The sequence below is a fragment of the Chenopodium quinoa genome, unplaced genomic scaffold (assembly GCF_001683475.1).
Source record: "Chenopodium quinoa cultivar QQ74 unplaced genomic scaffold, ASM168347v1, whole genome shotgun sequence".
Classification (NCBI taxonomy): domain Eukaryota; kingdom Viridiplantae; phylum Streptophyta; class Magnoliopsida; order Caryophyllales; family Amaranthaceae; genus Chenopodium; species Chenopodium quinoa.
In genome coordinates, this window is record NW_018743722.1 from 1,993,903 (window position 1) to 2,016,322 (window position 22,420).

The window sequence follows — 22,420 nt, forward strand, 5'->3', positions numbered from 1 at the left end:
ATACTAATATGTTGTTTAAAAATAGACGACAAGCAAACCACCAATGTACAACAAATCGATCATCGATTAATACGAAATAACTTAATTCCCAACTTCCTTCATATAGTCTCATTCAATATTCAACTTAATATTTAGGTAGTCAAATTACCGCCGCAGTCGATTTGACATGTATAGCTCACTAGAAATCAGAATCTTACTAAAACACTTTCTACCCCAATAAACTTGATTTATTAGATCAACCTACAAACTAAACAAAACTACGATTGAGTCGCTCAAACTAGTAATATCGAGTGATTCACTCTAAATTATCAATTAACGCCGCATCAAGTAATAATTTAGCATAGTCTAATTACTTCATACTAGCAATCGTATACTCAATTACAAGTATAAATAAATTAAACGTTCATATAAAAACAAGGAAATCATGTGGATCAATTAAGTATCAAACTTGAGTATTTAAAGACGATTATACTCAGCATTTAAACTACGAAACATAAATCAGGAAATTAAAGATCAAATTACATCCAATTCACCGAGTAGAAGCAACCAAAATAATCACAAAATTAAAAGATGAGGAGTAAATTAGGGGGAACTTATGAACTGAGCCAAGAAACAAACAGCCGCTGCACGAATCCACCGTCAAATTCATCCCTTCGCCTTCCAATACCACCCAATTGATCACCTTGGACCAATTCGTGCTCTACTAAGCCTCACGAACTTCCCGTATTTTTGTGGTAATACTTGTGTGTTTTCTAGGAGGGATAATTGGGAATTTTATAACCGAAAACAACCCAGGTTTTCTGGGTTTGAAGGGATAGAATTGTAGAGTAGGATAAAACTTGATTTTCTTCATGACTTCTCGTGAATTTCGGAGGAGAATAGCAACTCTTGTTTTGGGGATGAGGATTGATAATGTCAGGTTGCTTAATTTCCCCTGTACCACGCATCTTTACTCCTTTTCTTCTTATCCCCTTTTTTTCTTTTCATTTTGCTTTTCTTTGCATTATGATGGCACGTGATGTCTAACACAAGTGGGCTTCTTATTTTGCAATTGTCCCTTCCAAGTCCACCTTATTCCCTTTTGTCTTCCTACCAAAAGCACACAACATATTATTTAGTATCACTTATTATAAAATTAGCTATAAAATAAAATACTAACGTAAAATAAGAACTATAAATATTAAATTGACTAATTTCATAAAATAAATAAAAGAAAACGATTATAAGACTAATATTAGGGACTAAAAATATGGTATATTATGCACTTATCAAATTGCCCCACACTTAGTATTTGATCGCCCTCGAACAAACTAAATAAAACTAAACTATAAAAGCAATAAACCTAACTCACTGTCGTAGAAATCATGGTTACACTTAATTAGCATATGCAACGACCCCTTTAAACGTGAGGACATACCCACAAAGTCTCTTTATTTGGAATCTTTGAACCAATCAGCAAATACAACCAAAATAAGCATTTCCCAGCAAGCATGGACCATATATTTGACATTTATAAAGATTTTATCACTCTCAATGTCCAACATTGTATCATTTCTGTTTCTCACCTTTATTTTTATGTATTTGATTAGATGTCTTTTTTTAGTAGTACATTTATATCACACATCTCCAACATTGAACTTAGACATACTGTTTATTTAATTTTTTTTTTTTTCTTCTCAGGACTCTTAATGCTTTGTCTCTGTCAAGTAGTTCTTGTAGCGAGTGTTCGACCAGTGACTCCCGGTCAAAATTGGCCCAAGGCACTAGGTTTTAAGATACCCCTACGGATCTACTTACTCGAACTACTTAAGCACGAGTTAAAAACATCACACGTACATAACTGGGTTTTGATTTTTTTTTTCCATGTATATATATATGAATCACTTTTTAAAACTAGACATTGGTACGCAGAGCCTTCAAATGTGAAACTATTCATTATAAAACCACCAAATAATGACAACCACCATTCCACTTTACATCACAATTTAACAATATGCTCTACTAATTCCAAAAGGTGTTTTAATTGTTTTCTGGACATGATAAAATTTTAAGTGAGAAACAACAACCTTTACTAATCATACCAAAGAGGGGTTTAAGCTATCTTTCATGTCTGTAATCCACAGCATGCAATAATTAAAAGACATTTTATTATTATTATTATTATTATTATTATTATTATTATTATTATTTGCTGATTAACCCAAAATTCCTTCATTTATTCATGAAACTAACAATCTAAAATAACAAACTTTTTAATCTAAAATTCGGCAGCACCTCCTTTAAAGTAGGAGCAATCCACTCAAAAAAGGAGCTATTTTAATCAACGAATTTACAACAAAATATCCATTCAAATAGCATTCTCTCCACAAAAACCAAACCAATTTCAAATATTCAATCCCCCCCGCACTTAAACTTTTTATTGGCCTCAATGAAAACAAAGTTAAGAAAGGAAAAGAGAAACTTAGCTGGTCATGTGAGCTGTTTATGGATCAGCTCCAAGTTTGTGTTATGTTCTGGAAGACTCGCAAAATTTAAACTTTGAAGAACGGTGAAGCATCAAATATGTTGAATTTAATCATTTCACCGTCAAATTCCATTGTTAGATTACCTTCATGAACATCAATTTTAGTTTTGGAAGTCTTTAGAAAAGGTCGACCCAACAATAAAGGAACACTATCAGATCTATCACCCATATCAAGCACATAAAAATCAGCAGGAAAAACTAATTCAATCACTTGAACAAGTACATCTTCTAATACTCCCAAAGGAAATGCATTAGATCTATCAGCTAGTTGGATAACCACATTAGTCTTAGACAAAGGACCAACATTCAAGGTATAATATACAGATTTAGGCATGACATTGATTGAAGCACCTAAGTCTAGCATACATCTTTCAAAAATAGAGTTACCAATTTTACATGGAATAGAAAACATGCCCGGATCCTTACATTTAGGGGGAAGTTTCTTTTGAATTACTGCTGAAATGTTTTCCCCCATACTTACCTTTTCAGAAGGGAGAAATTGTCTTTTATTAGTACAAAGTTCCTTAAGAAACTTTGCATAGCGTGGCACCTGCTTAATAGCATCAAGAAGAGGAATATAAACTTCAACTTTCCTAAAAGTCTCTAGAATTTCATTGTCCATAGCTTTTTTCTTAGATTTAGCAAATCGAGAGGGGAAAGGAGGAACATCTTTAAAACAAGAAACATCAAAATTCACATCAGAATTACCCTTCCCTACAGGTTCTTTCTCACTCTCTTTATCATGTTTTTCCTTACTCTCACTAACTATATCCTTAGGTCTGACTTCTACTTCTTTCTCTACTGCTTTATTCTTCTTTTTAGGTTCTGTTAACTCTTTACCACTCCTAAGTGTTACAGCTTTAGCATGTTCATTTGGATTGGCAAGTGTTTGAGAAGGAAGTCTATTCGAGAGTTGAGATTCCAACTTACTCAAAGTAGTGCTTATTTGACCTATTTGAGTGTCTATGTGATGTAGGTGAATCTCAGTTTTCTTTTGATATTCAACACCATGATCATGAACCTGTCCTATTGGTTTGCTAACTGTTTCACCAAGTCTTCTAATGAAGGGCTAGCAGTTTTAGGTGGTGGGTTTTGTTGACCATGTTGCTTAAATTGATTAAACGGTTGAAATTGTGGTCTATTTCCATACCTTAGATTAGGGTGGTCTTTCCAACCTTCATTATAAGTTTGTGAGAAAGGATCATACTTCCTATTTTGTTGACCAGAAAAACCCCCTAAGGCATAAACATCTTCACTCTATAAAGTAGGACATTCATCAGTAGCATGAAAAAAAAAATCAGAACAAACACCACAAACTCTAGATTTAGACTCATTACTAGCAATTTGAGAAACAAGATAGTCAAAGTAGCAATTTGTTGAGAATTTTCTTGCAATTGATTATGAATACCACTTATATCAATTTCATTTACTCATTTAACATCATTTCTAGTACTAAATTGCTGTGTATTCTGAGCTATATTAGAGATTAATTTTCTAGCTTCAGTAGGTGTTTTATCAACTAATGCACCCCCACTAGATGCATCTATCATACCTCTATCATTAGGTAACAAACCCTCATAAAAGTATTGAATTAACAATTGATCACTTATTTGGTGTTGTGGACAAGATGAACAAAGGCCTATTAAAATGTTTCCAGTACTCATATAAAGACTCATTATTATTCTGTGAAATTCCACAAATTTCCTTCCTAATAGAACCTATACGACTCGCAGGAAAAAATCTTTCAAGAAAAACTTTTTCCAATTCTGCCCAAGAATTAATGGAACTAGATGGAAGTTGCTCATATAACCACTCTTTAGCATGATCTTGCAAAGAAAAAGGAAAAGCATGCAATCTAATATGTTCCTGTTATATTCCTTCGGGATTCATAGAAGAACATACAACTTTAAACTATTTTAAATGTCTATAAGGTTTCTCACCTGCGTTCCCATAGAATTTAGGGAGAAGACTAAGGAACCCCGAGTTCAGTTTCAGGGGAGTCTATAGTTCTGAAAAGACAATGTAGAGAGGATCTTCTCCTGTTTTAGGGGCTCCCAGTTCTTTTAATGTTTGTTCTGCCATGTTATATTTGATCGACAAAGGATCTTCTAATTCAAGTGCTGATTCAGCACTGAAAATATGAAGAAGCTCTTCTGGTTTTGCTCCGTTTATCAAGTCTATGTACGCTCTTATGCGCTGAAGTCTTGCTTCTTTATCGTACGCGTACATGCACCTATATAGATAACATAAATTAATGAGAGATGAGCCTGTGATATTAGTGCATAAACGTAGGTTAAAAATGAATTTCTGATCAGAACTAAAATATAGGCAAAATCAAGGGCTGATATCAGATATTCAGATCAAACAAGACATGTTTAATTATAAGTGGTTCTAACAGTAAGTATGCTGAAATTTAGAAGCATCAGACAAGCTACGAAATTATATGAACCCGACCAAGCAATCTCATGAAATCATCGGTTGTCATGTGCAAATTCTGACAACTAATTTTGCTTAAATTTTACTCAAGTAGATATGTATCAGTTTAGCTTTTCAACAATTTTTTAGCAAAATGGTCTCCCTGAATTTAGGATTAGGCATAAAATCACATATTCACCTGTCAAAATTCAACATGTGAGGCTTTGCTAATTATCAATAATATTCTGGTCAGATTTTTTTTTTTTTTTTAGTTTTAGCAGTTATGAAGTAATGACATCAGATCTTCAGACAAGAAATTTCATGTAACTGGCATGATATACTAAATTTCAGTAGCAAAATCAGCAATTCTACATCTGAAAAGTAACACTACTAGAAAACAGCTAAATTCCGACGGAAAAAATCCGTCAGAAACACCTCGTTTTCCGTCGAAATATGTTGTCGGAATAGGTGTTGTAGGAAAATTGATGTTTTCCGACGGAAATTCCGTCGGAACCAGTTTTCCGACGGGATTTTTCTGTCGGACGACAATTTCTGGCCCAGGAAAGTCCGTCGGAAAATTCCGACGGAAAGTATTAAAAAACTGCACCCCCACCCTTCAACCACCGGCCCACACCTTATAACCACCAGTCCCCACCCAGAACCACAAGCCCCCACCTTGTAACCACCAGCCCCCACCTTATAACCACCAGCCCCCACCCAGAACCGCAAGCCCCCACCTTATAACCACCAGCCCCCACCCAGAACCGCAAGCCCCCACCTTATAACCACCAGCCCCCACCCAAAACCACCACCCCCCACCGCAGAACCACCAGCCCCTACCCAACCACAACCGACACTACCACACCAAAAATGAACCCCAAAAAATAAAAATCAATCCCGAAAACACCAAAAAACGAGAATTTAACACCAAAACACAAAAATCAACCACAACGAAACGAAATCCCCCAAAAAAATCGAAAATTAACACCAAAAAACGAAAATTAGCCCAAGCATCTTAAAATCGACAACGAAATCGAAAAAATCCACACAAAATAAAATCAAAACCTGTAGATCTACAAATTTAAACAGAATTTCGTTTTAAAAAATGATAATTTTATTACATGAAATATATAAATATACAATTATCCAATAAAATTCAAAAATTAACATAACAATTACAAAAAAATTAACTAGATTTACAATTACAATTATTGTTGCGTCGTTGTTGCTGTTGCGTGGTTGTTGTTGCGTTGTTGCGTCGTTGTTGTTGTTTCGTTGTTGTTGCTGTTGCGTTGTTGCGATCGACGGTGGTTGTTGCTGTTGCGTTGTTGGTGGACGGAGAAAGAAGAGGATGATGGAGAGAGGCAAGATAAAGATAAGAGGAAAGGGAAGAGGAGAAGATGGAGAAAACTAAAGGGAGGAAAGGAGAAGAGATGGAGAGGAGGGGCAGAGGGAAAAGAGGAAAGAGAAAAGGAGAGGAGAGAGAAAAGAAATGTGAATCATAAGGGGAAAGTGAAAAGAGGCGGAGAGGAGAGAGATGAGTTTGATATTTAGGGTTTTTTTTAAAAAAAAAAACAAGTGATTTAAAAAAAATATATAAAAAAAATAAAAAATAATTCCGACGGAAATTCCGTCGTAAATATCCGATGGGTACAAATTCCGTCGGAAAGTACATATTTTTCGACGGAATAATTTTCCGTCGGAAATTTTCGACGGAATTGTTTTTTTCGTCGGAAATATACGACGGAATATAATTCCGTCGGAAATATTGGTATTTCCGACGGAATTTCATGTCCGTCGGAACTGTTCCGTCGGAATTCCACCTGATTCTTGTAGTGTAATAATATGACCATCAGATTAGTAATCCAACATATTGGCAAAATGGTTCTCCTGTATCTAGGATTGGTCGTACCAATGCTCATGTATCTATATATCAAAATTCAACATGTAAAGCGTGCTATAACCAACCTTATTCTGTCAGATTACTTCTGCCAGGTCTTATTTGAACACTTTTATAACTTGCATAATTCATTTTTATTAATAGTTCTTTTATTAGATCTCTCATCCAAGATTAATACTTGCAAAAACAAAGTGGGAAAGTAAACAAGTACAAGAATCCTTTTGAGCAGCCTAATCATTTGATGCACATTATTGCTAGCAGAACAAGTTGACCTTAATCTCAGTGTGCATCTAACCAGAGGTAAAGCTCAATAATTGAATTTCATTGGGTACTCTACCTACCTTTGTGAATCAGTTGAGTTTAGAACTATTTATAACTCAACTTATTTATCTTTTGACTTCTAAAAGATATAAAAACCAATTACAAGTCTGCTAATAAAATTAGTGTTCATAAAGATACTTTACTAACTTACAATTAGGCACGAAATCATATGCAAGCACACTAATAGCCAAACAATATAAGTCAACTTATTAAAAGGGTTTTCACGAAGTAATAGTTAACATTAGATAATCAAAAGAACTTGCATCATCTAAATAAAAAAAAAAAATTCAAAATAATTATGTACTCCGGAACAACAATACTCACACAGATTAACAAGTAAGCATAACCGAGCTAAACCTTAAATTTTAGAATATTAAAAATAATCTCCCCGGCAACGGCGTCAAAATTTGATACGAGTCGTTTACCGTAATTAATTAATAAATTGCCTAACTTAAACCTTCAAAAATATTAACAACTAGTAGAAAGGGTAAGTAAGGGTCGAACCCACGAGGAGATTAATTAACTCTATAAACCCAAAATTAACTCGAAACATAAACTATATACTTAAAAGAGTATTATTCACACTATGTACATGAGATTGGGGGGTTTAATCGAACGAGTAACTAAGCCAAACAAGATAAAAATACTATACTAATATGTTGTTCTAAAATAGACGACAAGCAAACCACCAATGTACAACAAATCGATCATCGATTAATACGAAATAACTTAATTCCCAACTTCCTTCATATATCTCATTCAATATTCAACTTAATATTTAGGTAGTCAAATTACCGCCGCAGTCGATTTGACATGTATAGCTCACTAGAAATCAGAATCTTACTAATACACTTTCTACCTTAATAAACTTGATTTATTAGATCAACCCACAAACTCAACAAAACTACGATTGAGCCGCTCAAACTAGTAATATCGAGTCATTCACTCTAAATTATCAATTAACGCCGCATCAAGTAATAAGTTAGCATAGTCTAATTACTTCATACTAGCAATCGTATACTCAATTACAAGTATAAATAAATTAAACGTTTATATAAAAACAAAGGTATCATGTGGATCAATTAAGTATCAAACTTGAGTATTGAAAGACGATTATACTCAGCGTTTAAACGAAGAAAAATAAATCAGGAAATTAAAGATCAAATTACATCCAATTCACCAAGTAGAAGCAACCAAAATAATCACAAAATTAAAAGATGAGGAGTAAATTAGGGAGAACTTATGGATTGAGCCAAGAAACAAACAGCCGCTGCTCGAATCCATCTTCAAATTCGTCCCTTCGCCTTCCAATTGATCAACCTTGGACCAATTCGTGCTCTACTAAGCCTCACGAACTTCCCGTATTTTTGTGGTAATACTTGTGTGTTTTCTAGGAGGGATAATTGGGGATTTTATAGCCGAAAAGAACCTAGGTTTTCTGGGTTTGAAGGGATAGAATTGTAGAGTATGATAAAACTTGATCTTCTTCATGACTTCTCGTGAATTTCGAAGGAGAATAGCAACTCTTGTTTTGGGGATGAGGATTGATAATGTCAGGTTGCTTAATTTACCCTGTACCACGCATCTTTACTCCTTTTCTTCTTATCCCTTTTTTTTTTCTTTTCATTTTGTTTTCTTTGCTTTATGATGGGACGTGATGTCTAACACAAGTGGGCCTCTTATTTTGCAATTGTCCCTTCCAAGTCCACCTTATTCCCTTTCGTCTTCCTACCAAAAGCACACAACATATTATTAAGTATCACTTATTATAAAATTAGCTATAAAATAAAATATTAACATAAAATAAGAACTATAAATATTAAATTGACTAGTTTCATAATATAAATAAAAGAAAACGATTATAAGACTAATATTAGGGACTAAAAATATAGTATATTATGCACTTATCACCTTCCCAAGGCCTGGATCCCAAGAGACCCGTGAATGCTATTGTGATAAGGAGTGGTAAGGTTCTTGAGGAGAATTTGCCTAGGAAGAGTGAAACTAAGGAGGTCCCCAAGGAAGTTTTGGTAGAGGATGAGAGAGATGGTGCACCTTTGAGTGAGGTTGTTATTGAGACACATTGAGAGGTGAGAGTAGAGAAAGAAAATGTGAAACCTAAGCTTCCTTATCCACAAAAATTCATGAGACATAAGTTGGATGAACAATTTGGAAGATTTATTGACATGCTCAAGCAACTTCACCTTTCTCTACCATTTACCGAAGTTGTCACACAAAAGCCCAACTATGCAAAATTCCTCAAAGACATTTTGAGTGGTAGGAGGACTTGTGATGTTGTAGAGACGGTCAACTTGACCAAGAATTGTAGTGCAATCATAATCAACAAGATGCCACCCAAGTTGAAAGACCCCGGAAACTTCTCTATCCTTTGTGCCATTGACAAGATTCATATTGATAATGCCTTATGTTACTAAGGAGCTAGTGTTAGCCTAATGTCATATTCGGTCTTTCAAAAACTTGAGTCAGGGAACTTTTGCCTTCCATCATTACCTTGCAATTAGCCGATAGGTCAATCAAATTTCCAAAGGGTAAGGTTGAGGATGTTCCTTAGAGAGTAGGAAGTTTGTGATTCCGGTGGATTTTGTGGTTCTTGAAATGGATGAAGATTTTTTTTTTTTTTTTTTTTTTTTTTTTTTTTTTTTTTTTTTTTTTTTTTTTTTTTTTTAAGTTATGTTCCTTAGAGAGTAGGGAAGTTTGTGATTCCGGTGGATTTTGTGGTTCTTGAAATGGATGAAGATGTTACCATTCTTATTATTCTTGGTAGACCTTTTCTTGCTTCCTCGGGTTCCATGATTGATGTTAACAGTGCAAAAATTTCACTTAAGGTAGGAGATGAGGTCATTGATTTTGACTTGAATGAAAGCATGAAGTATCCATGTTCTTCTCTACCCTTTCAAAAACCCCAACATGTGTTACTGTTTCAATTCTACAGTGTAGTGACGGACTGATGGTTATGCCCTTGCTTTTTTTTTTTTGTTATTTCCCGTTGATTGACTTCAGTCTTCAACACTAATTCATCATTCTTGCTTTTTCCCCTTTTCATGCTATACCATTCATTTCTTCCATTTGCTTTCTCTCTCCTTTGAACCAATTTTCCCACTCAGATTCCATCTCTCGTTTCTCACTTCATTTTCTTTCTCTTCACTCTCCACTCATCTCTTCAATTGAGATTAAATCCCCTTAATTTTCCCCAAATTTCAGAATTAGGGATTGCTCTGATTTTCAGTTAAACATGGAAAATGTGATTGCTAAGGAAGAAGAACTATCCCCTGTAACGCGGGTACAGGATAATCGATTTCATCATCTTCATCAGTATCAAGCTTCTCTGCTAGACCCATGGAAGGGCTCTATGAAATGGGCCCACCTCCATTTTTTATCAAGACTTTTGATATGGTGGAAGTCCCTTCAACGGATACCATTGTTTCTTGGAGTAAAGCTCGTAATAGCTTCATTGTTTGGGATTCTGTCAAATTTTCTTCTTTGCTTTTGCCTAAGCTTTTCAAGCATAACAAATTTTTCAGCTTTATTCGTGGCTGAATTCTTATATAAGTAAGAATTTTCTTTTTTTTTGGGTTTTTTGTTTGTTACCTACCATGTGTTTGTTGAAATGTTTGTGTGAAATTTTGTGATATTTGATCTGGGTTTCATTTCGAGGAAAGTTTTGTTGTTTGATTTTTTGATCTAGGTTTGTGTAATTGATTTGGGTATCATATTATCATCAATATCATGTAATTGTTTAATTAATTTTGTGTTTTTTGATATAATTTGATTTTAGGTTTGAGATTTGATGATTGTCATGATCCAATGGAAGATCATGATATCAAAGAAGCCTTGAAGCTCCTAATCAGTGTCTTTTGCCTGCTATGGACCTTTCTATGAAGCACGAGTACCTTCCTGAAGATCTTCAGGTTCTCTTTCTATCTCGCTTGTTTAATAATCTGGTTTGTATATTGTGATTTTTGGCTTCAAATGCGTTTTGATAGGGTTATTGTGGAAACAAGTATGTTTTGAATTAGTAATTACTTTTGTTGATGGTTTTATGGATTAGTGAATTGCATTCTCAGCTAATTCTTTAGATTGTGAAGTTGAGTTTGCAAATGAAACGTTATAGAATGAGAAATTCGAATCAATATTTGCTTGAAATGGCTTGTAGGTTGTTATTTACTGATGGATTTATATAGCGATAATTTGGGGAATTTTGGTTACAATCACTTTGATATGAGGCAATAATGTTGGTATTCTGGTTTTGAATTTGATTTTATGGGAAGATCTGGGATTTCTTCGAAAGCTGTGATCTTTATGGTGATTTTTAAGGTTGGAAATTCTAATTTCTTTGCAGAAAAATTTGGTGGTAAACTGGTAATATCTTGAATTCTAAAAATGTTATTGTGAAACATTAACTACAATGGTGATACACTATATAAACTAGAGCTGTTGTCTCCTGTGTTTGAAAGGAAAGAGGTCAATAATGCTATCACTCTCTTGATGTTGGTGCATTTAGGGGTGCTAAACCTTTGAGCCGAGCCCGAATAGTGGTAGGCTCGGCTCGAGCTCATTTGCCTTGATGTAAGCTCGGTTCGAGCTCGAAGCTCGACGAGCTTTCGAAAGATAGGCTCAGCTCGAGCTCGTGACGCAAGATGCAGGTTCGGTTCGAAGCTCGACTCGAATTCGTTTTTTTTTTTTATATTATTATTGGCTTGAGCTCAGACTCGAATTTATAATCCACAATCACATAATGGTATACTCTTAATTTGAAATTGAAATAATTAGAAATAAGGAGATTTATATTTACATACTAACAATCTAACATGCCCCTACCATAAATAATTGAAGCCCGCTTGAAGGTTTGAAGATTTTGAACGGTAGACGGCGAGTCAGTGATGGTGAGGCTACTGGGGGCGTGGGTCAGGTACTCAGGTGGTGTTCTTGCTGTGAGTTTTGTGCTGGTGAAATTGTGAGCCTGACGGCTGGGCGTGAGAAATGAGAAATTGAGAATGAGGTAAAAGTAAAGCTATAGCTAGGTTAATCAAGACATGAGCTGTAAACCGCCAAACCCACTAACAATGCAAATTTTTTATTTTACTTGTATTTTTTTAATAAATGAATGAATATTGAAAGCTTTATTAAATACTACTGCTCGTAGTATACTACTCCACCATGTAATTGCATCAGATTTTATACATCCATATTTTTATATAAAAAAAATCTACCAACAATTTTATAATATATAATTATATATAAGCTTCTTATATTTTAATCGAGCCTGTTCACGAGCTTTTCGAGCCAAGCTTTGACTTGCTCGGCTTGGCTCGTTAAGGTTTCGAGCCGATCTAGAACTCGAGTCGAGCCTCGTCGAACCGAGCTTTGACCGAGCTTCGACCGAACCGAGCTCGAATAGTTCACGAATAGCTCAGTCTCATTATCACCCCTAGGTGCATCATTGTGGTACTACTCACATAGAGTGGTTCCATTAATTTTTCTTTTATCATCTTATTACCTTGTCTTCATTTGGATAGGAAAGGTTGGGTGGTTGTGGCTCATATTCTTTATTGTTTTTTTTTTTTTTTTTTTTTTTATTATTTTTTTTTTATTTATTTATTTTATTAATTTTTTAAATTTTTTTTTAATTTTATTTTATTTAATACCTTTCATTTCTGAGCTACATCAAGTGATTTGATGTCCTTTTACAGGTTCGTGCTTATGCGGTGAGTGTTTTTGAAAGAGTTGACGATGATATACTATCTTCTGCAGTTAGTCCCAGCCCTTCGTTATAAGCACTCAGATAGATCACGCCCATCTCATTTCCTTGTGCAACGCTGTACTTTCTTGTCCTCTTTTTTCTCTAATGGATTATGATGTTATATTGATTGTTTGGTATTATGTTATACATGCTATTTTGAAATTAAATATATGTGAAATTGGAAAGTATTGTAGTGAGACAGACTTTTGGATAATTGCATTGTTGGTAAAAATAGTAAATGCCTCAGTAATACTTGTGTTAGAAGCATTTACTTTGGTGCTTTTGGCTCTATTATTCATCTCTTGATCTGAATGTGTCAACTAATGATGCATTGCTAAATTCTTTTTGTTGTGGTTTTCATTAGTATACCATATTTAAGCATTTGATTGGGTTCAATTTTTCTATTATAAATCTGGAATACGAATAATCTATGTAGGATCAGGTGAAGATGAGTTATAAAATCAACTCTTGGAAAGTGTTCTTATAGGACCTATCAATTTCGTTAACTATAGCTTTGATCATTCCGTCATAACTTCTTTGTCTTATTCTTGAACTTTCTGTATTTTAATCCTTGGTGGAAGGAACTGCCGTTTGGATTGAGGAGCATCTAGAAAATTTTCTATTTTTAATTTTATATGTATTTTGTGGTTTTAGAATCTGATATTTGGGAACTTGTGTTGTGTTGTTTGTGGGAAATTTGTCGGCAATTTTGTCAAAAATATCAATTTTTTTGTGGTAGTGCTTTCCGATCTTACAACATTGTTGCTGCACATAAATCCCCAACTCCTTTAGATGACATACTTTTTAGCTTGAAAACAATGTATCTAGAATTAGTACTCCATATGGTTTTGTTGTGATTTAAAAGATCCGCCCCTTTAGATGAATTTATTTTTTCTTCATAATAATTATTTTTCATTTTTCTCCCTATGTTTGCATTTGGGTGGTATTTTGTTGGTTACGAGCAAATGAGATATTTCAATAGCTTATGAGTTTTTTGTCAATTTTCACCAAAATTTTCTTGTTGAGTTATTATTAGTAAATAGGCTCATTGTCGTAAGTTAGCTATAGGATTTTCTTCCTCAACTACTCTCTTTGTTTAAATGTTTTTTTAATGGGTTTTGAATCATTCAATTAGAATCGGTGATTTTTTTGGTGTTATGCATTTGCTTATTTGAATATCAAGACAAGCTGCTTTTATATTTGATGATTATGCATTAGTTATGATTAATATTTTATCTACACTCTTTTAAAAGTGAGAAGACCATCAGAACGGTTCAAAATGAACAGTATGAGAGTGCTTCCGACTCTGCCTTTGGTCTGGGGTGGTATTTACGGTTCTGTGGCTTCTGCCATTGAACATTTTTTTTTTTTTTTTCTTTCCTTTGAGTGGCTATGGGGTTGATTGACAGTAAATTTAACATGCCTCATTTTGCTGTTGTCTTTTTTTTTTTTTTTTTTTTTTTTTCCTTTTTTTTTCTTTCCTGGAATTCAGTTTTCTTTTCAAATTTGGTTGTTGGAGTTGTGCCTGTGTTCATGTTTAGGTCTTTTTAATTTTCTGGGGGAATAATTTGAACTGATTTTTGTTTGTTTGATTGAGTTTGCTGTATTTTCAATTGAATTTTTTGGAAAATGAAATTGATTGAATTTTGTTGTTGATTTTATAGGAATGTCTCTTATATGCAGTGTGACCTGAAATATATTCTTCTTGAATGCCATTTATCTTCTTTGGTATATTTATCTAATACTTGTAATTAATGATGTTATCTACCAAAGATTGTACGAGTCCTTTCATTGAATTCTATTAACATATGCAGGTTAGGGGACAATTTTCACTCCTAATGAGTTACAAAGGGTCAACTGAGGTAGCTATGCTACCTAGCAACTGCAGCAATTACTTCGCTTGAATATATTGTCCGGATTAAAAAAGCACAAGTATTAGTAATTGCTGTGTCTTTTTAAATCCGGAAGACCAGAATCATGAGTGGAATTGTAGACGGAAATACGGAATCGCGGCAGCAGTACAACCTGATGAAGCATACTCCAGGTAAAAGTTTAAAAGCAAAGTTATAATATAGCTAACTTGCATGAGTTTTATTTACAAGTAGTTTTATTTATTTATTATTCACAATTCCAACCGACTAGGCGATTGTGGTGATTCTGCCTTCTTCTTCACCAACATGAGTAGGCTATGAACTCTAAGTTTCATTGAGCTTTTTCTTATTCTTATTAAGATAGAAGGGTTAAGAAAGGGAGAACAGTAAGAAATAATAGAACAATAAGAAATGACAGTTAGGAAAAGAGTGGTGGGGAAGAGCTACATTGGGCACATGTTGGACTATTTTACGAGTCATATTGGACAACTATACTATAAGTGTGTATCTATGAGGCCTGGGAATAGGGGACTATAGGAAGGAACTAGAGTATATTGTAGAGCAGGAATAATCAAGGAAGAGCATTTTGGAAGGTAATTGATGTATCGATTAGCTAGGTTGAGACTAATAAAGATATTGAATCTTCAGAAGTTGGAGTTACATTCATATAGTAAATGCTGATGTGATAAAATAGTTGAGACTTGTCTTTGTGTATGTTCTATCTAAAAGAAACAAGTCCGAATGTTGTTTTATGTAAAATTTTACCAAGCATATATATTAGTCCTGTTATTGATCTGTGCAGGTGTTTAGGGATTTCCCCTAACAAAGTTAATTACTGGTTTTTTTAACCTTTTCTATTAAGTATGTTGGTATTCCCCTTTCTATCAAGTAATAGAAAATCAAGCTTTCATATGCAAAAATCTTTGCAGAAACATCTAGACACCAAATACCTTATACACCATATGGTTAGTTGGTATCATCTGACCTGCATAGTTCTTGATTGTTATGTGGAAGCATCCTTCTTTTCTAAGTAATAAAAGCCTTAACTTGGTTATATAAAAGTAGCATTTATTTGGTTCTAGAACTTTTCAAATATCCATTAGTGGATCTGAAATGCTTTAGCAATTCACATTTATTGGATTATACTGGGTTTATATAATGACTTCTTTAATTAAGGTGGAGTATAGTTATCATACAGTGGAACTGCCTGGTTGAGAAAGTAGAATCTTAGCTACTGAGGTTAGAGGACAGAGAATGCATCCATCTTTTGTTTATAAGCAATGATTTTATGTGCTTGTTGTAAGCTTCTCAATTTTCATTATACGACTATATAATATCAAATACTCCGTATAGATTAGTATTTTGTATATGCCCCCTATACTAAAATTCTTTATGATTTTCTAGGTAATCGTGCTAATATTGCCTTGCAAATTTAGTGCTTGGAGCAGCAAGGGTAGATGGTGTTTCAGAAGTTCAAGTAGATGGGAGGTAGTTGTTTAATTTGTATTAAAGGCATTTTGAAAGGTCTTGAATGTGAGGAATTTTATAATATGCTTTTTTTTGTATTGAATTTTAGAGGGGCTGAGAAGGTGCAATTTTTGAAATCATTAGGCACTGACCATGTTGGTGGAAAGCTAACAAAGGATGCCATGAATCTGTTGAACAGGGGGAGCTAACATGTTGGTCATTGGATTTGCCAGTGGAGGAGTTCCTATCATTCCTAGGAATATAGCTCAAGGAAATGGATCAACTACAATGAGATTTTTTAAAAAAAATTACATAACAATAGATGGAAGATAGATGAGGGGATAAGGAAAGCAAGGAAGTAAGATAGATTCTTTAGTAGCACTGTAATAGTGTAATATGATACTTTTAGTAACACTGTTATACCATATAGTTTATTTGTGATTGTTAAATAGTGCGAGAAAAAATAGAAATGCTTGTGATCAGGAAAACATAAAAGAAATGACAAATTATTAAAAATAAAAAATAAAATCATTTGTTGCAAATGTTGAAAAAAATAAAATCATTTGTTGCAAATCAGGAAAACATAGTTTTTTTTTTTTTTTTTTTTTTGGCAAATGTTGAAAAAAATAATACTTGTATGAAACAAAAGGTTAATAGGTCTTAATAAAGTAATTGTCCTAATAACTTTTAATACTATGTAATCGAAAAGGATATAGAAAACAATTAGAAAGAGTTTATCAAATAAGGTAAAGAGGGATCTCTCAAAAAAAAAATAAGGTAAAGAGGGAGAGTGAGATTAGGATTATGATATGTTTTTTAAAAAAAAGGATTATGATAAAAATTTAAATCATTTAAATAAATATTATACGGATAGAAAGAAGAAACAATGCAAGAAGTTGGATGAAGAGGTATAAGATCATGTTATGACATTAAAACAACAAAACGTTTTGTGTGAGACTGGACTCATGTGAAACCGGGCTCAACAATAAAAGGCCAATAAAAAGGCACGGGCTGACTAAACCTGATCGTGAGGCCCGTGACACCGTACCAACTCCACATTATTGCATTAGTACCGCATAACATTTCAACGAGCAGTGCAAAACATCCATATCCTCGCCTCACCAGATTCTCTCTTCGTCCTCCTTATTTAGTAAGCACTTCTTTTTTTTTTTTTTTTTTAAAGAATTTCTCGTGTCATTTTTATTAAACTTCAACTTTCTCTCTCATACAACCAAAAATGAAGTTTCAAAAATCTGAATGACTAGAAACTAGGAACTAGAACAGCAATGGTTGAAATTTATTAAACAAAGTAACAGTTGCCTTCTTACCAACTTTATTGTCTAATTATTACTAAAACAGGGCAGGAATTCAACTTTCAACAGTAGAAGTAAGATTTGAGCATTTACGGTTGAAGGAGATTGTTATGTCGGTACAAGAGCTCTTCCAACACTATCAAATGCTGCTCGTAATTTAGCTAAAGGAGTCCTTAGTTTGATTAATATTATACACTGGCTGAAAGGAGAAAGCTCACCATCCTTAAAGATATTTCAGGCATTGCTATACACTTATACCTGACCAATTATAACTATTACCAAACAAAATAAATCTAATACCTGACCATTATATCCTATTACCAAACAAAATAAATCTAATACCTGACCATTATATCCTATTACCAAACAAAATAAATCTAATACCTGACCAATATATCCTATTACCAAACAAATTAAATCTAATACCTGACCAATACATCCTATTACCAAACAAATTAAATTTAATACCTGACCAATACATCCTATTATCAAACAAAATAAATTTAATACCTGACCAATACATCCTATTACCAAACAAATTAAATTTAATACCTGACCAATACATCCTATTACCAAACAAAATAAATTTAATACCTGACCAATACATCCTATTACCAACATAATAAATTTAATACCTGACCAATATATCCTATTACCAAACAAAATATATCTAATACCTGACCATTATATCTTATTACCAAATAAAATATATCTAATACCTGATCATTATATCCTATTACCAAACAAAATAAATCTAATACCTGACGAATATAATCTATTATTAAATAAAATAAATATAATATCTGACTAATATAACTTAAAATCAAACAAAATAAATCTAATACTTGACAAATATTAACTAACGGAGGGAGTATCAATTATTTAACAAATATGTTACTCAGATAATGAAGTTTTACTGCACGTAATGTAATTCAAGTTGTATGACTGCTTTTTAATGGACTATTCTTGTAAAATGCAGCTATATGTATGGGATGACTCAGAGTATATTTCGCTTCATATTACCGGTAAAGTAGCCGAGCTTCTATTTGGGAACATCAGTGTAGAAAATTAGTGCAAGTCATATAAGTTCTTGACGAAGAATAGAATTTGAGAAGGTCGCCGCCATTGTTGAGAGTCCTTTCATTGTTGAAGGTTTGCAGAAGAAAGCAATAGAGATGAAGAAGAAGAATAAGAATTGAAGAAGAATATAAAATCGGGCCGCGTGCGGGCCTATTAATAGAATGGACTCATGTGAGTCCGTTCTACACTATTTTTCCTTAAAACAAACTATAAGTATATTGTTTGCCCTACAATTAACATTCATTTTATAAAAAATAACTTAGAAATATTACTTAAGTTGTTGCTATCACTATTATTGTAAATTCAAATATTAGTATATTTTTTTTTTTTAATTTGAAACAAAAATATTAGTATTCTTATAACACTAATTAGGTTAGTCCCGTGCGATGAACGATTTTAAAATAAGAAATGAATTATAAACTCTTTAGCACATGTTGAGAGAAAACAACTACTTTCTCTGTAGTACTTTCTAATTATATATGAAAATACAATTTTCAAAAATCCATTATTTTCATATTTAATTAGGAAGAATCAATTAAACTATGTAGTATATTATTAGCTTTTTTTAACAACTACTTGTAAATAATAAATTAGCATAATATGCGTAGAAAACCTAAAATTTAAAATTCAATTTGAATTTAATTTTAAAAACAGTTAAATAGGGTAGCTCAAAATAGAATAAAAATAAAAAATAAAAAAAAAACAAGATGACATCATCCTTGCATTTTGACGGGAAAAAAAAATTAAATGAGAGAGTAACACGTAAGCAGTGATGACGTCAGCAGTTGTTACTTTAGTAATATTTATAGATTTATAGTTTACATTTCTAAAAATTAATTATAAAACACCTTATTATTTTCACGTTCCCATCAAGTATCCAAATTTACAAATATTTGTCATACACTTAAAATCAATAGAACAATAGCAATTATTTCTGGCAATAACTACATCAATTACTATTACACATTTGCTTACGCTACGAATTACCTACAAACTCGGTTTTACTTTATTGGGCTATCGCGCGCGATGGCTCAACTAGTCTTTAGAAAATTGCATGTTGATTGATTCCCTTGATCATGTTGTGTCTTCCATGCATGAGCACATGCTCACATCTAATGATCCTCTTGAGAATGTCTTGTTGAATAAGGATAAGATAGGTGCTCCTATCAAGGAAATGGCAATGTATGACGATTTGCTAAATGGAAGCATCGAGGTAGTGGACGAGCATGTGTGCATGAGCATTTCTATCCAAGAAGCGTTGCAAGTGGCAACATCGAAGGAAGGTAAAGGTGCTCCAATGGTTGAGCTCAAATCTCTTCCATCACACTTTAGGTATGAATTCTTGGGACCCAACTCCACTTTTCCCGTGATTGTTAGCTCTTCTTTGAGTAAGCACCAAGCTCAACAGTTGTGTGGTGTTTTGAGAAAGCACCAAGGCGCTTTCGATTATACCATTGATGGCCTCAAAGGTATAAGCCCCGCTTTATACACATCACACAACTCTTGAGGAGGGTGCTTTACCATCCATTGAGAGACAACGAAAGTTACATCCCCAAATGGGAGACGTAGTGAAGAAGGAGATCACCAAACTTTTGGATGCGAGAATAATATTCTCCATTTCTAATTTTAGGTGGGTTTCTCCCGTTCACGTTGTCCCAAAGATGGGAGGTATGACCGTTGTTGAGAATGAGAAAGGTGAGCTCATTCCAACGAGGACGATCACGGGATGGAGGATGTGTATAGACTATAGACGTTTAAACACATCTATAAGGAAAGATCATTTCCCCCTTCCTTTTATTGTTCAAATTTTTGAGAGACTAACAAGGCACAAGTTCTATTGTTTTCTTGATGGTTATTCGGGATTTTTCCAAATCCCTATCCACTCGGATGACTAAGAGAAAACAACCTTCACTTGTGCATATGGTACATTTTGAAGAATGTCGTTCGGCGTTTGCAATACTCCCGCGACATTTCAAAGATGCATGATGAGCATATTTGGGGATATGTTAGAAGAGGAGATGGAGGTTTTTATGGATGATTTCTCCGTGGGAGGTGTTTCATTTGAGGCATGCCTTGAAAACCTTGAATAATGTCTTGCAAGGTGTGAGAAGGTGAACTTGGTCTTGAATTGAGAGAAATGTCACTTCATGGCGGAGGAAGGAATAGTCCTTGGCCACAAGATCTCTCACAAGGGGATAGAGGGGAATAAAGCTAAAATTAAAGTTATTGAAAAGCTACCACCTCCGATGAATGTAAAGGGAGTGAGATCTATCTTAGGGCATGCCGGGTTTTATAGAAGATTCATCAAAGATTTCTCGCTCGTTTCAAAGCCCCTCAATGATCTTCTTCAAAAATATGCCGAGTTTGTGTTTGATGATAAGTTTTTGGAGGCATTCAATAAGTTGATGAAAGCTCTAATCTCTACTCCTATTGTTCAAGCTCCAAGATGGGATTTACCATTTGAGTTGATGTGTGATGCAAGTGATTCGGAAATAGGAGGTGTCTTGGGTTAAAGAGTGGACAAGAAACTTCATGTGATCTATTATATGTCCAAGACTCTAAATGGAGCTTAACGGAATTACACTACAATGGATAAGGAATTTGTGGCTATAGTTCATGCTTTTGAGAAGTTCTGTTGTAATCTATTAGGTTCCAAGACCATTGTCTTCACGGATCATGAGGCTCTCAAGTATGTTTTTGCTAAGAAAGGGTCCAAGCCAAGGTTGATCCGGTGGGTTCTTGAGCTCTAAACCTTTGACATTGAGATTAGGAATAAGAGAGGAGCGTAAAATGTTATGGCGGACCATCTTTCTCGTCTAGAAGATTCTCAAATTTATGGTGATGGTTCTCCAATTGAGGATAGGATGCTTGATGACTTCTTGTATGCTATTGAAGCAAAGGAGCTCCCATGCTTTGCCCATTTAGTGAACTTTCTTGCATGTGGGGAGTTTCCTCCTTCCTTTTCTAAGAACAAAAGAAAGAAGCTTAAGAGAGATGCAAGGCATTATGTGTGGGATGATCCCATCTTATACAAGCGAGGGGTTAATGGCTTACTTTGACGTTTTGTGCCAAACGAAGAGGTGCCTAGTGTTTTGAAAATGTGCCATTCGGATCCAAGCAGGGGCCATATGAGTGTCTCTAAGACTGTCACTAAGGTCCTTCAATGAGGTTTATGGTGGCAACATTCTTTAAAGACTCATGGGGATTTGTAAAGACATCTGACCGATGTCAAAGAGTTGGGAACATCTCCAAGAGAAATGAAATGCCTCAACAACCCATACTCGAGTTGGAGGTGTTTGATGTATGGGGTATTGACTTTATGAGGCCATTTCCCTCATCTTTTAGCAATCAATATATCCTTGTGCGCGGTCGACTACGTGTCTAAGTGGGTTGAGGCCATTGCCTCCCCAACTAATGACCATAAGGTTGTTATGAAGTTGTTTAAAAAGATAATCTTTACAAGATTTGGGGTACCGAAGGCGGTGATAAGCGACAACGGTTCCCACTTTATTCACCATGACTTTCAAAAAATGTTGAGTAAGCATGGATTCCATCAAAGATTTGGCCTCCCATATCATCCCCAATCGAGCGGTCAAGTGGAAGTCTCTAATCATCAAATCAAGCTCATCCTTGAAAAGACGGTTGCGAGAAATCGAAAAGATTGGTCGGAAAAATTGGATGATGCTCTTTGGGCCTATCGAACGGCTTTCAAGACCCCCATAGGTACCACTCCATACCGCCTAGTCTATGGCAAGTCGTGCCATCTCC

General features: G+C 34.3%; 2 long non-coding RNA genes across 3 annotated transcripts; one reads left to right on the forward strand and one right to left on the reverse strand.

The window, feature by feature from the left end:
- Positions 1–385: 385 nt before the first annotated feature.
- Positions 386–8,889, reverse strand: LOC110684573. The gene is made up of 3 exons (XR_002503781.1): positions 8,401–8,889; positions 4,465–4,757; positions 386–1,089 (listed from the first exon to the last, which is right to left on the reverse strand). It is a non-coding gene; the product is annotated as an uncharacterized LOC110684573 (long non-coding RNA).
- Positions 8,890–9,857: 968 nt separating this feature from the next.
- On the forward strand, positions 9,858–16,708 carry LOC110684574. 2 transcript variants are annotated; one of them, XR_002503782.1, is made up of 6 exons: positions 9,858–10,730; positions 10,957–11,089; positions 12,872–12,999; positions 14,736–14,965; positions 16,197–16,280; positions 16,369–16,708. It is a non-coding gene; the product is annotated as an uncharacterized LOC110684574 (long non-coding RNA). The 2 variants fall into 2 exon arrangements; XR_002503783.1 differs by lacking the exons at positions 9,858–10,730; positions 10,957–11,089 and adding an exon at positions 11,122–12,180.
- Positions 16,709–22,420: the final 5,712 nt, after the last annotated feature.